Source organism: Polypterus senegalus, chromosome 14 (genome assembly GCF_016835505.1).
Source record: "Polypterus senegalus isolate Bchr_013 chromosome 14, ASM1683550v1, whole genome shotgun sequence".
Taxonomy (NCBI): Eukaryota; Metazoa; Chordata; class Cladistia; order Polypteriformes; family Polypteridae; genus Polypterus; species Polypterus senegalus.
Genome location: NC_053167.1, coordinates 71,679,619 through 71,693,613, shown reverse-complemented (window position 1 = coordinate 71,693,613; position 13,995 = coordinate 71,679,619). Strand labels below are relative to the sequence as shown.

The window sequence follows — 13,995 nt, the reverse complement described above, 5'->3', positions numbered from 1 at the left end:
CAATGGCAATTGCAAACAGCAGTGGTGACAAAGGGCATCCTTGTCTTGTGCCACGTTCTAGTTTAAAGTAGTCTGAGCAAATGTTATTGATGCAAACTGAAGCTTCTGGGTTAGTATACAGTAATTTAATCCATGCACAAATGTTGGGCCAAACCCAAACTTCTCCAAAATAGTAAAAGGTATTTCCATTCAATCATGTCGAATGCTTTTTCTGCATCCAATGATAATAATATTTCTGGGGTGTTTGATTTAGTTGGTGAGTATATTACATTAAACAGGCGTCGAAGATTTGAAGATAAGTGTCGGCCCCTAATAAATCCAGTTTGGTCTTGTGATATTACGAGGGAGCACTTTCTCCATCCTTCTAGCTATGATTTTAGAGAGTATTTTAACGTCGTTATTCAGAAGTGAAATTGGTCTGTATGATGCACATTGTAATAAGTCCTTATTTTGTTTTGGAAAGACAGTGATTAGTGCTTGGCGAAAGGTTTGTGGAAGAGATTGGTTATCTCTGGCTTCTGTAAATGTTGCTAATAGGAGGGAGCTAGCTGAGCGGAGAATTTCTTGTAAAACTCTGCAGGGTAGCCGTCAGGGCCTGCTGCTTTTCCACCTTGGAGTGACTTTATAGCATCCAGTAATTCTGATAATGACAGAGGTTTATCGAGTTCCTCCACACTAAAAGCGTCAATTTGTGGTATCTGTAATTTATCCAGAAATGCATTAGATTGTATATTGTCTTCTTTAAACTCAGTAGTATATAGGGATTTATAGTAGTCTCTAAAAGTGTACATTATATTTTTGTGTTCGATGATTTTATCTCCATTCGTGTTAGTAATTACGAGATTGCGTTGCTACATCTTGCTTGTGAATTTGTTGCGCTAAAAGCTTATTAGCTTTCTCTCCATGTTCATAATAATGATGTCTGGATTTGTAAATTAGTTGTTCGGTTTCTTTAGTTGTCAAGAGGTTTAATTCTGAATGTAGAGCCTGCCTCCTCTTATGTAGAGTCTCGCTTGGTAGTCTGGCATGTTCTTCATCTATTTTAGTAATTTCACTTTTTATCTCTGCTACTTTCTTCGCGGATTTATTTCTGTGGGAAAGATATGAGATAATCTGTCCTCTTAAGAAGGCCTTAAGAGTTTCCCAGAGTATTCCTGCAGAGATCTCAGGGGATGTATTTGTCTCTAGAAAGAATTCAATTTGTTTGGATATAAATTCAGTACAATTCTCGTCAGCTAATAGAAGCGGATTGAGGCCATCTGCGGGTGAGTGTATGGGGCTTAGTAATTTCAGCTCCAAGATCATCGGAGCATGGTCTGAAATAACAATAGCATCGTATTTACAAGATTTAATCTTAGGCAAGAAGTTATTATCTATAAAGAAGTAATCAATCCTTGAGTAGCAATGATGTACTGGTGAGTAGAAAGAATATGTTCTTGAATTTGGGTTTAAAAACCTCCAGGGATCTGATAAGTTGTGATCAGTTATAAACTTTGTAATTATCTTTGCGGTGTTAGTTGCGTTCCCCTGTGGAGGAAGTCTTATCTAAAAGTGGATTTAGAACACAATTAAAGCCCCCAGCCATTATAAGTTTATGAGTGTTCAGATTGGGAATGGATGCAAATAAATTTTGTATAAATTCCTTATCATCAACATTAGGTGCATAAACATTTATCAAAATCATTTTACAGTTAGATAAGTCTCCCATGACCATCACATATCTCCCTTCAGGATCCAATACTACATCTGATGCTACAAATGGTACTGTTCTATGTATGAGAATTCCCACCCCTCTAGTTTTCTTTGTAAAACTAGAATGGAACATTTGGCCAGTCCAGTCTTTTGCAGCGGAACTGATCCTTACTTAGTAAGTGGGTTTCCTGTAAAAATACTATTTTAGCATTTAGACCTGTTAGGTGAGCAAGTACTTTCTTTCTCTTTAATTCGTGATTCAGGCCTTTAACATTCCAGCTTACGGTTAACTGTCCCATCATGGAGACACTGATTCTGAGTTTTTGATGTCACTTAACTGGAAGTGAGATAGTTTAGGTTTTAATTTCCTATTCCCCCAAGAGTTGTTGCCATGCAGCTTATTATTACGTTGATAGTTATAATTATAAAGATTGAGATGATAGATTAGATATAGATCAAGCCTGCTCTCTTTCTCTTCCCCTTAACCCCCACCCTCCCTTTTTGCCTCCCCAGGTGAGGCTAAAACCCACTTCATGCAGTCCCAGTCCTCTGACATACCCAGAGACAGAGCACGTCCAAAGCACATCAAGCCCCCATGCAGTGGCGCTTTAAGGTTAAAAGATAGAGATATCTGTTACCAATATAGTCTTTAAAAGAGGAAAAAAAAAAGAAAAAAAGAATTTTGCACTTAATATATACATATATATATATATATACATATATACATATATACATATATACATATATACATATATATACATATATATATATATACACACATACATATACATACACACATATATACACATACATACATACACATACACATAATCTTCAGCAATTTTAGTGCATTAAGAGGATATCCCCAGATAATAAACCCAGGTGATGGTGTTAAAGATGTGTCCAAAACAAGCATAACAAGTCTTAATGCAGTAATAGCAATAACAGTAAACCAAGGGTATGATATTGAACAGTCTCATTTAGGGTACACATGAAATAATTAGAAAAGAAAAAAAGAGGAGGAAAACGTAATTAAGCACAATAAAACATAAACATTTAGCGCCCTAGTAATACTAAGTAATAATAAGTAATAAGTAAGTAATAATAAGAATATGAGAATATATGCTGATAAAAAACCCGTATTTTAAAACAAATAGATCAGACAGTAGATTATTAATCCTAGCTTTATCATTTACCGCCATGACTCACAATTATGTATCAGAATAGTCCCGGGATCAGCTTTCTTAACTCATTTTCTGCCTCCTCCTTGCTAGCGAAAACATAGAAATGACCCTGCCATTCCACTTTCAGTTTTGCCGGATACAGGAGGCCGATTTGACATTGGCTTGCCGTAGCCGCTGTTTAATATTATAGAAGGCTGCGCGTTTAATAGCTGTTGCTGGAGAGAAGTCAGGGAAGACGCGAATGTGGCAATTTTCATATATAATATCTTCCTTTTTCTGAGGAGTTCCATCACCTCTAACTTAAATGATAATCGCTCAAAACGAACTATAAAAGATCTTGGTCGGGTCTGACGGTGTTTGATCGCGACGCTGTAAGCCGCTGCTATCTCAGATTCTGCTTTAAAGTCGCCCCCGATTATTTTAGAAAAAAGTTCAGTTGCGAATTTCACAGGGTTTAAACGTTCTCGATTCTCCGCAGGCCTTCAATTCTGACATTATACCTTCTACTGCCATCTTCTAAAGCAGACAGTCTGTCTCCAAGTTTTTCTCCGAGTTTTTTACATTCCGAACTGGCATTTACTGCTCTTTCCTCGGCACTGGAAGCTAGATGTTCGCTATTTCGATCCGATTCGTGAATGTCTCACTAAGATGCTCCAATTGATCAGCAAGCGTGCTCAGTTTAGCCGAGTTTTTCTCAATGCGCTCTTCAATTTTGCCCAGCACCTGTCGGTTCAAGTTGGACCTCTTGACGCAGCCTTTCATTTGCCTGTTGGAATTCCTGTCGCAGCCTTTCATTTGCCTGTTGGATTTCCTGTCGCAGACATTCATTGGCCTGTTTCATCTCCTGTTTTAATTCCTGTTTCAGTCTCTCAAGTGCCTTTGCCGTTGCTTTCTCATTAGCCTTCTCGCTTTCCTTTATATCTTGCGTGAGCTCAGCGAGCAACACTTTCAGTTCAGATAGCTCAAATGTGCCTTCTTGTGCCGTAGATGAAGCAGCAGACTCTGCTGAAGCGGTGTCCCCGCTGCTCCAGTCCCGCGTAATTGCGTAACTGAAGCCGCGGACCTCCCGCCTTTTCCAGTTTCAGGTAATCCTCTCCAATCGGCGAGCTATCCACATCTGCACTCACGATCGCACCTTCGCTCCCCTTTTCGCTCTCAGCCGGCGGCGATGTAGCGGACCGTGGTCCCGAGGAGTCTGTACTTTCGCCCATCTGATCCAGGTCTGTCTCTGACAGGCCGTATCTCGAGCTAGGGCTTGCTGATCGCAGCTTGGATGTAGCTTTAGTCTTCGATTCTTTCGTTCTTTCCTTCTTGTTGGCCATGTTTATATGTGTTTACATATACTGTAGCGGTCCCTCTCGGGTCGAATAAATACAGGATATCTCAGAATAATGAGCAAATAATATGAAAAATAGCACCACTGCTAGCGGAGCTCCACTTCAGACGTCCATCTCCCGCATCGGACGAGTGCAGCATTCTTATATACTCATGCACGGTTTTCCTAAATTTATTATTATGCCTTTTTTTAAAATCTCTTTATTATATAATAAAATAAAGTTATAGTAAACTTTTGCCAAGACTAAACTTAAACAAATCATGAAAATTCAACAAAAACATTGTAGTGTTTCTACAGAGTACTCTAAAATCTAATTTATTTTATTTTATTTTTTTATTTACAGTTCTCTAGGGCTGAAGAGGCCAAGCATTTTATGGGATAATCTCTTTTCATTTTTTGCAGAGGTTGTTTTATACTGGAATGACTGATTAAAAACAGTAGGAATATACAATTGCCTACAAAATCAGCCTTTTTATGTAATCGCAGAACTTCTGCCTTAGGCTTAGATGATGTTTAAAAGACATTTAGCTGTTTTACTGGGGAAACAGGAACATGCGCGATGCTCAGGTGAAGGGAAAAAGATCCAGAATCTGATGACAGTTTTGTTATATTATGTTTTTTACCTTGGATTATTTTATTTATTTATTTTTTTTATTTTATTATTTTTTTTTTTAACTCAGACTGTTCACTCATTTCATTGGATTATTTATTTATGGAAGATCTTCTTGCACTGAACTTCTGAACACATGGTTTGGTTTTTAATAAAAGCACCTGAAGCCCTTTACACCAAAGTCTTCTTCAAAATATAAATATACAGTATGTTCATATTGACAAGAGCTGGGCTGCAGAACTCTGTTGTTGCAGAATGGTTTTTGAACACAATCCAAGATATGATAAGCCTTTAACAGAAAAGAAGACAACAGAAAAGAAAATACTCATGGAGCAAATTACAATAGAGAATCTATGAGCGACAGTGGAAATAAATGCAGAAACTGCAGAAATGAATTATGGGTCAGTTAAATCCACTCATCATAAAGAAATAAATATGAGCAATGCCTGTGCATGTAGAGTGCCCAAAATGCTGAATTCTGAAGTCTCACTGAATTCAATGCTCCAAAAAGTATCCCAAATTAATAAAATTGGATTGGTAAAATATTAAGAAATGCTTCTTAGCCGTGTATAATACTTAAGATACTTCACGGAAGCAAAAGCATCCTATTTCTTCAAAAAATAACTTTAAATCCAAGCTAGCTGATCAGGTGCTCACACTCCATAAGTTGAAAAGGCTTTTTTGCCAAGCAGTGGCTAAGAAGTGATGCTATACTGTCCCTATTGTTCAGACATGGCTCTGTTTAAACACCACATTTTCCGAACCTGAAAGGAGTACACCAAGACATCAAGTAAGCTACAAAAGATTGGTTTATAAGCAAAGCAAACATTTTATAAGTGGCACAGTAACGTAAATAACAGTGAAGTTATTTTCCCATTTGAGAAAATACCTGGTTTTGGCATTTGCCACTTATTTGCAAAAGCATATCTCCAATTCTTCCTTTTCTATGAAAGAATACAATGTCCGGAAGCTGTTTGCAAGATAGAACTGCAAAAATCTGCCAGTCTTGATTCAGTCCTACATACAACAATCAAACACTGCATAAAACAGTTCCATCCTCTTTTTACTGACATCTATTATCAGTCTCTTATTGTTCTAGATTGCATTAATTTTTTTGTTATTGTTCCACTTCCCAAAAATCACAAAATAAGCTGCATCAGCGATAACAAACCTATTACACTTACATCGGTACTAATTAAAGTATTTGAACAGCCTGTTCTAACCCATCTTAAGTCTATTACTGCTGTTCACCTCAGCAATTTCCATATAGACCAAATAAATCTGTGAACAATGCCATTAACATGGGCATTCCCTGTGTGCATCTGGACTACACAGGAACTTGTGCCATAGTTATGTTTATAGACATCTGTTCAGCATCTAACATCATTGACCATGAACCTTTAGTAAAATTTGTACAAAATGAATGCCTCCACCTGTAAATGGATTTCCAGTTTTCTGACAAATCAGAAAAAGTATATTTGGATAGGCTCCCATCTCTCAGACTGCCTCTATATTAGCACAGGTTCCGTCAAGGCTGTGTACTCCAAAAACCTCCTAGTCTTTGTACACAAATGACTGTTCTGACCCTTTTTGTAAAACCGATGATACCACCATTATTTGTCTTAGTACTAATGGCAATAAAACCACCTACAGAAAGACGGTGACTTGTCTCGTCCCTTTGTGTGCTACCAATAACCTGGTACTCAGTAACACCAAGACAGTCAAAATTGTAACTGTAATAGCAGTTACAACCTCTCACAAGAGTAATAAATGCTTCTACAGTCAAGGTGGAATCCTTTAAATATTTGAGCACCACTTCTTCCATCTCTAAAGAGGCTCAGTAGCAGATGTACTTTTATAGTAACTAAAGAAAATAAACATTCCCCAGTCAATCCTACTTAACCTACCTAAAAAGCCATATTTGGGGTGATCACATTCTCCATTGTTGTCTGCTTTGGTTCAGCAATGGTCCACTCCAAAAACAAATCACAGCTTGTCGTGAGGTCTGCTAAAAAACTAACTGGCTTGGCTCTACCATCGGTTGCAGACCTGCATGCACTGTGCCACTAACTATGTCAAAAGGATCCCCCATGGGCTCATCTCACCCAGGTCATAACTTGTTTCAAAACCCCTCTGGTAAATGCTTTAAGTCAAAGTAGTGTTTTTACAGTGTTTATACGGTGCTCTTCATTCTATTAAAATTAATGCACAAATTCCCCAGATTTAAAGACCTTTACATAATTTTAATATTCATTACAACGAAAACAGATTAAATTTGATCAAATAAAGTTTAAATCAGAACCACCACGGGCTGTAATCTGTTCAATACGGTGCATATTAGAGAGACATGATTTTGTTAATGATTATAGGAGTAGGAAGTATGGACAAAAAGCTATATTGCAGTATAATTAAAAATTGCGATGGATTCAGTACATTCCGGTATAATTATTGCTGTACAACTAATTGCAAATGTGATTACAGTTACAGCAATATATTAATCACAAAAAAATGGCTACTACTAGATTCCATTTCACATTCGCTCTCTATGAGTAACATTTACAGATGTTTATAACAAAGAAACATTGATATCTGACAGAAAAACAGTCAAGCACTGACACATTGATTAAGCACAAGTGTGTTTGCAAAACAGTGGTTCTGCCATCATATTAAAAATTACAGGCAACTGTGCTGAATGCATTTTTTGGAGTCTGATCCCTAATATCCTTTTTAAAAAGTGTACATTTCTTTGTTTGCAGCAGCATCCAAAACAAATTAGAAACACTGACCTGACAATTTTCATAAGTTTTAATGCCAAAATAAAGACAACAGTTAATAATTTGGAATTGTTTTGTTTTCAATAGCAATGATGATGATCAGAAAAGATAAATGTTCAAATTGTTGCCGCACTGCAAGCTAACATTTATGCAACCATCAACCAAATATTTCATTATGGAGAGAGCAGAAAAGAAACATACAGCACAAAGTTTCAGGATTATTAGGTTAGCGATACAGATAACCATCAATTACCTGTTTATACTATAGTAGCACTATCACACTCATTAAATTTTAGTTGACAATTAACTGAAAACCACTCAGAGACTGATTCTGGACCATATACCAGATCTTTAGCAGCAGCATATAACAGTGCTTTAACATCTAAATATTTGAGCTTGGTATATAATAATGCATTTAATGTGTTTACATACTTGTAAAACAAAACAATCAACATATGTTTATATTCACTTCTTAATCGTGCATTACTGCTAGTTAAGATTTGATTATGAATTTTAATTTTTACATACAAATACAACTTTTGATTCATAATATGGATGAACTCAAAGGTAACATTCCCATTTTAAACATTTAAAGTGGTTGTAATAGTAACATTTGTTTTGAAGGAAAAAAAAAAAAAACGGTTTCGCACTTCATTTTTTTGTTTTGGATTAAAATCAAATAACATTCCATAAAAAAACAAGTCAGGTTTTACAAGTTCGAAACAAATAAACACCCATCCATGAGAAAGAGTGCTAGGCCAGCAGAGTAAAAAACTTTAAGTTAGTAAAAATAAGTATATAGTTAAATAAATAAATGAATAAAAATGAAGAGTGGAAAGAATCTGCTTCCTCAATTAAAACGCTTTTTCTAAAATGTTATTGATTAGTTCCTGCCGGTTTTGAAAAGGTTTTATACAGACTTTTGTACAGAATTAGATTTTTTCCAATTTCAAATAGTATATAACATCAGTTACCCACTGACTTAAAACAGGAGAGTTAGGATTCTTCCAGTTGAGCAAGTTAAGTCTATGTGCCAATATTGTAGTAAAAGCAATTACAGTTTGGTTGTCCTCCTCCACTTTAAGCCCATCTGGCAGTACACCAAACACATCTGTTAATGGATTAGGAGATATTGTGACACCAAGGCTGTCTGAAAGGCATTTAAAGATTTTGGTCTAGAATGATATAAACTTGGTGCACATCCAAAACATGGGGCCCAGTGAGGCTGGAACTTGATTACAACTTTCACATGTTGGATCTTGCCCTGGAAACATTTTGGACAATTTTCAACGAGACAGATGTGTCTGATATATAATTTTAAGTTGAATAATTGTATGATTTGCGCATATGGAGCTCGAGTGAATTCTGTGCATTGCTACCTTCCACTCCTTTTCTGAGATGTTGAGTGAGTGATCCTTTTCCCACTGTACTCTTTAAATCTTTGAAAGGGAGAGACTGTACGATGATTTTATATATTACGGAGATGCTGTCTGAGTTCTCAAGACTGACCAATATTTTATGCGGTATAGAGGTAGGTGAGAGGTGAGGAAAATTGGGCAGGTTTTCTTTAACAAAGTTTCTAATTTGAAGGTAGTGAAACAAATGTGTTGCTTGAAAGTTAAAATTGGGAGTGTAATTGTTCGTAGGATGCAAAGATATTGTCTATGTACAGATCTCTTAAGTGATTAATCCTGAATATTTTCCAAACATTAAAAACTGCATACGTTTGAGAGGATGGAAAAAGGTGGTTCTCGTGCAGAGTTGCCACAGATAAAAGCTTTTTTTTCATAAAATACTTCCTACAATTGTTCCAAATTCTGAGTGAGTGAAGCACAATTGGGTTGTTAGTATATTGGCGATGACTTGTACTTATTGGGGTACAAATCAAACAATATAAAGAAGTACTACAGGATTTTATTTCTATTGCAGACCAAGCCTGTGTCTGTTCATCTATTTGTGTCCATGTCCAGGGTTTAATAGCTTGTATATTTGCTGCCCAGTAATAAAACAAAGTTCAGTGGCGCCATGCCACCTTCCGCATTAGGTCTTTGTAGGGTCGCCCTTTGGATACGCCGATGTATTGAATTCCAAATAAATGAGGTTATGGTTGAATCTAATTTCTTAAAAAACGGTTATTGATGTATATTAGAATGTTTTGAAATAAAAGCAACTTAGGAAGGATATTCGTATTAACAATGTTAATTCTTCCAGCTAAAGTGAGACGAAGGGTAGACCATCTACACAAGTCTTGCTTAAATTTTTCCATTCAGGTGGAAAAATTGTTGATAAAGAGCTTTATGTTTACCCCTAGGAATTTAAACTTATCTGCAATGATAAAAGGGAAAGTGTCCAATCTAATATTGTGTGCTTGAGAATTCACTGGAAAGAGCACACATTTATTCAAATTAATTCTGAGACCAGAAATCTTAAAATTCTGTTAGTGCTGTTAAGACTGCAGGCACAGTATTTTGTGGATCTGATATATACAGTACCATACCATCTGCATATAGAGAAATTTTCTGTTCAAGTCCTTCTCTAATAATCCCCTTTATCTCACAAGCATTTTGACCGTGAACTGCCAGTGACTCAATGGCAATTGCAAAAGCAGTGGTGAAAGGGGCATCCTTGTCTGGTTCCACATTCTAGTTTAAAGTAGTCTGATGTAATGTTGTTGATACAAACTGAAGCTTCTGTACTGGTATACAGTAGTTTGATCCAAGCACAAATGGGGAAAACCCAATTTCTCCAATGTAGTGAGAAAGTAGTTTTATTCAACCATATCAAAAGCTTTTTCTAAATATACTGATAGTGATATTTCCGGGTTGTTATACTTTGTAAGTGAATAAATTACATTAAACAGGCGTTGAGGATTGGAAGCTAAGCGTCTGCCTTTACTAAATCTAGTTTGGTCTTGTGATACTACTGAAGGAAGCACTTTCTATGTCCTTCTAGCTAGGATTTGAGAGTATCTTAGCATCATTATTCAGAAGAGAAACTGGTCTCTATCATGCACACTGTAGTAATTCTCATAGTGCCAGAGGTTTATCCAATTCCTCTGCACTGAGAGTATCTATTTGTGGTATCTGTAATGCATCTAGAAATGCATTAGATTGTGTCTTGTCTTCTTTAAACTCAATAGAATGCAAGTACTTATAGTAGTCTCTAAATGTGTGCATTATATTTTTATGGTCAATGATTTTGTCTCTGTCTGTGTTGGTGATTGCATTGCGAAATTCCTGCTTGTGGATGTGTTGAGCTAAGATATTATTATCTTTCTCTCTGCATTTATAATAATGATGTCTTGATTTAAAAATGAGTTGTTTGGTTTCTTTAATTGTTAAGTGGTTGAGTTCTGAATGCAGAGCCTGTCTTTTCCTATAAAGTGCCGCACTTGGACACCTGGCATGTTCTCAATCTATTGTAGTAATTTCACTGATTAGCTCTGATAACTTTTTGGTTTTCAGTGTATTTCTGTGGAAAAGATATGAAGGCCTTAAGAAAGCCTTCAGGGTTTCCCCAAAGTATTTCCTGCAGAAACCACTTAGGATGCATAAGTGTCTTTTTTTTATATATATTTTCTGACTGGGCTTTTAATGAGGATTGTGTCAGTCCCAATGGGTCTGGTGACTGTGGTGAAAGTGGCTCCATGTTCCTTGACTTTGCCAAAGGTCAGGGGCTTCAAATAGCTGGATCATGGTTCCAGTACCCTGAGCCTCATCACTGGACTTAGTACTCCAATAATGGAGGTGCAGTGAAGGAGATCAATCACATTCTTACAAAACTACAGAAGTACCCAGTTTTGTGAATTCTGACCACAGACTTGTCATTGCTACTCTTAAGATCCAGCTTAGGCCCAGTAGGTTACCACCTACTTGGAAAATAAGGCTGAACCTGGCCAGACTCCAAGATCAGGCGGTTTCTGACAAGAATGCATGCAGTTTGTGTGAGGAATTTAGGGATGTGGGTGCGACTGCTGATCCTAATGTGATGAGAGAGACCTTCTGTGACAAGACCCTGAAGGTTGTGGAGGTTGTGTTAAACTTACCAGTGTTCCCAGAAAGAAGTGTTTCATCTCACAGAGCACTGTGGATATCATCAAGAGGAGTCACAGTCCACAGCTTGATGGAAACTCCAGTCTGTACCAGAAGCTGAGAAGAATGGCTGCGAGGACTCAGGGCTGATGATGAGGAGTTTGTTAGAGGAATTTTTGAGCAAGTGATAAACCATCTATGGTCTAGTGACCCACATCCTGTTTACAGAGGAATTGAAGCATTACACACATCCAAATCTGTTCCTTGGTGAGTTGCATTCAGGACAACCGATAAAATGGTCCTTACAGATAACACTGCAGTCGTAACCAGCTGGGCAGGCTACTTTGAACAGCTGTTTAAAGCTGATCCTCTGGCTAGGACGTTGGACTTCTCCGGGTTCAAAGTTCCAGAGGCTGCTCCTCCAATTAGCTGTGGACCACCCAATCTCACCGAGAATGCACAGGTGGTGAACCAGCCAAGGGTAGGGAAGGCTGCAGGGATATGTGGTATCTGGGGTGAGTATATGGTTGCAAGACATGGATGCTATCTAGTGACCCAAGACTAAGACTGGACTCCGTTGGTACGGTGTCTCTTCAGACAATCCTTGGGTACTGCTAGTTTTACTTTGTGCCGATTGATTGGTTACTCATGGAGCCCAGAATGAAGCACACCGTCTGTACTCTGAGGAAGCATTACTTACGGCACTACTGCCATGTGGCACGATTCCCCAAGGGCTCCAGCTCACAGGATCCTCATTCTTGAGGATCTGAGTGGCTGGACCAGGGTCATTTCTGGAGGGTGGGACTGGACTAGCGTGTCTGTCTGGGGGCTGCCAACCCGGATCCCGAGCTGTTTCGTTGTGTGATATGTGCAGCAAAGCGCTGTACCAGTGCATGCTCCCCAACCTGACCCCATATAATAATTTCACAGCAACAATTTTTAAGTGGTTCCTTTCAAAATGAAGATTCTACTGTATAACATGTATAAGAATACAGTATATGCAGCTACAAATCCAAAACATATTTTAGCGTAGTGCTGTGAATTGAAATTAATAATCAGTTATAACATCAAAGGACATAATTATTAAATTTGTCTCACACATCTAACATCCAATATTGGGTTAGGAGGAGAATGGTAGATAATGATTGGTAAAGATGATCTAATTTAACAAAAAAAATGTAAAAAAAGCACTTTGCAATCTTTCACTCAATCAAATAAACAAATAAAAAAATGCAATTGTGTTAAGTGCCAAAAATAAATACATTGAACTGCAATATCTGGTATTGACCTTTTAAGCAGAAATAAGATCTAGAATGTATTTCTTGCAATTGCCTAACTGTTACCTACACTGACCTTTTGCCAATTTCCCCTTACAGATCATCTCAAGTTCTGTGAGGAATGGGGACCCTCTTATATGTACTGCCTATTTAAAGTCTCCCACTATACTTATAAATGATTGCAGAATGATCTGGGCATTGACTTGGCCATTCCATAACACTTAATTTCTTCTTTTATTTCTTCATTTGTGTATTTGCTGGATTTGATAGATGACCTCACCCTATCTGATAATTGAGGAATACATGGTTGACTCAGAAATGTGGTCAGAAATTGAGGCAGAAAAGCAGCACCCTAAATCATAATGCTTCCATCAATTGTTTTTTTTACAATTGGTGTGAGGTTCTTTCGGTCAAAGATAGTTTGTTTTTTCACCAAACAAAGTCTGGCATTATGGCCAAATAGCTATACAGTGGACCTCGGGTCTCGAGAGCCTTGGACCACGTACAAATCGGGTTACGACCAAAAAGTTCGCCAAACTTTTGCATCTGTTCATGACCACACACTCGGGTGGCGAACAAGCCAGTTTTCCTTCCGGTTTGTGTACACCGATGATTTCCGCACGTGTTCAGTCTCTCCCTGTGCAGCAAGTGAGAGAGAGAGCGAGAGAGAAGGCAGTTAAAGAAGGCAGTTAAATAATGCACCGGGCTTGTTTTTAAAGAGACTGCACGGTTTTTTTTCTCTGTTCAAGGTTTTCTCATTGTTATTCAATGTTTTTACATTTAGTTTACACTGTGCATTATATGGTATAATTAACTATTTTTGGGCTTAAAAATCTTAAAAAAATATATATTTACATACAGCTCTTACGGTCCAGAACGGATTCATTGTACTTGCATACAATCTAATCGAGGAAATTACTTTGGGTCATGACCAAATCGGGTTGCAACCAGAGTTTTGGAACGAATAATGGTCCTGACCCGAGGTTCCATTGTACCTTGGTACATCTTTATTTGTTACTGAGAGTAAGAGTAGGGGGCTTCTTTCCTGACAATACTCAGACAAGACTTGCCTTTAAATCCTTAATGTTCTC

At 37.5% G+C, this 13,995-nt stretch overlaps 1 protein-coding gene across 5 annotated transcripts in view; it reads right to left on the bottom strand.

The window, feature by feature from the left end:
- The window catches only part of evi5a (ecotropic viral integration site 5a), a 227,267-nt gene that overhangs the window by 134,761 nt on the left and 78,511 nt on the right, over positions 1 to 13,995 (bottom strand). The window lies entirely within an intron of this gene.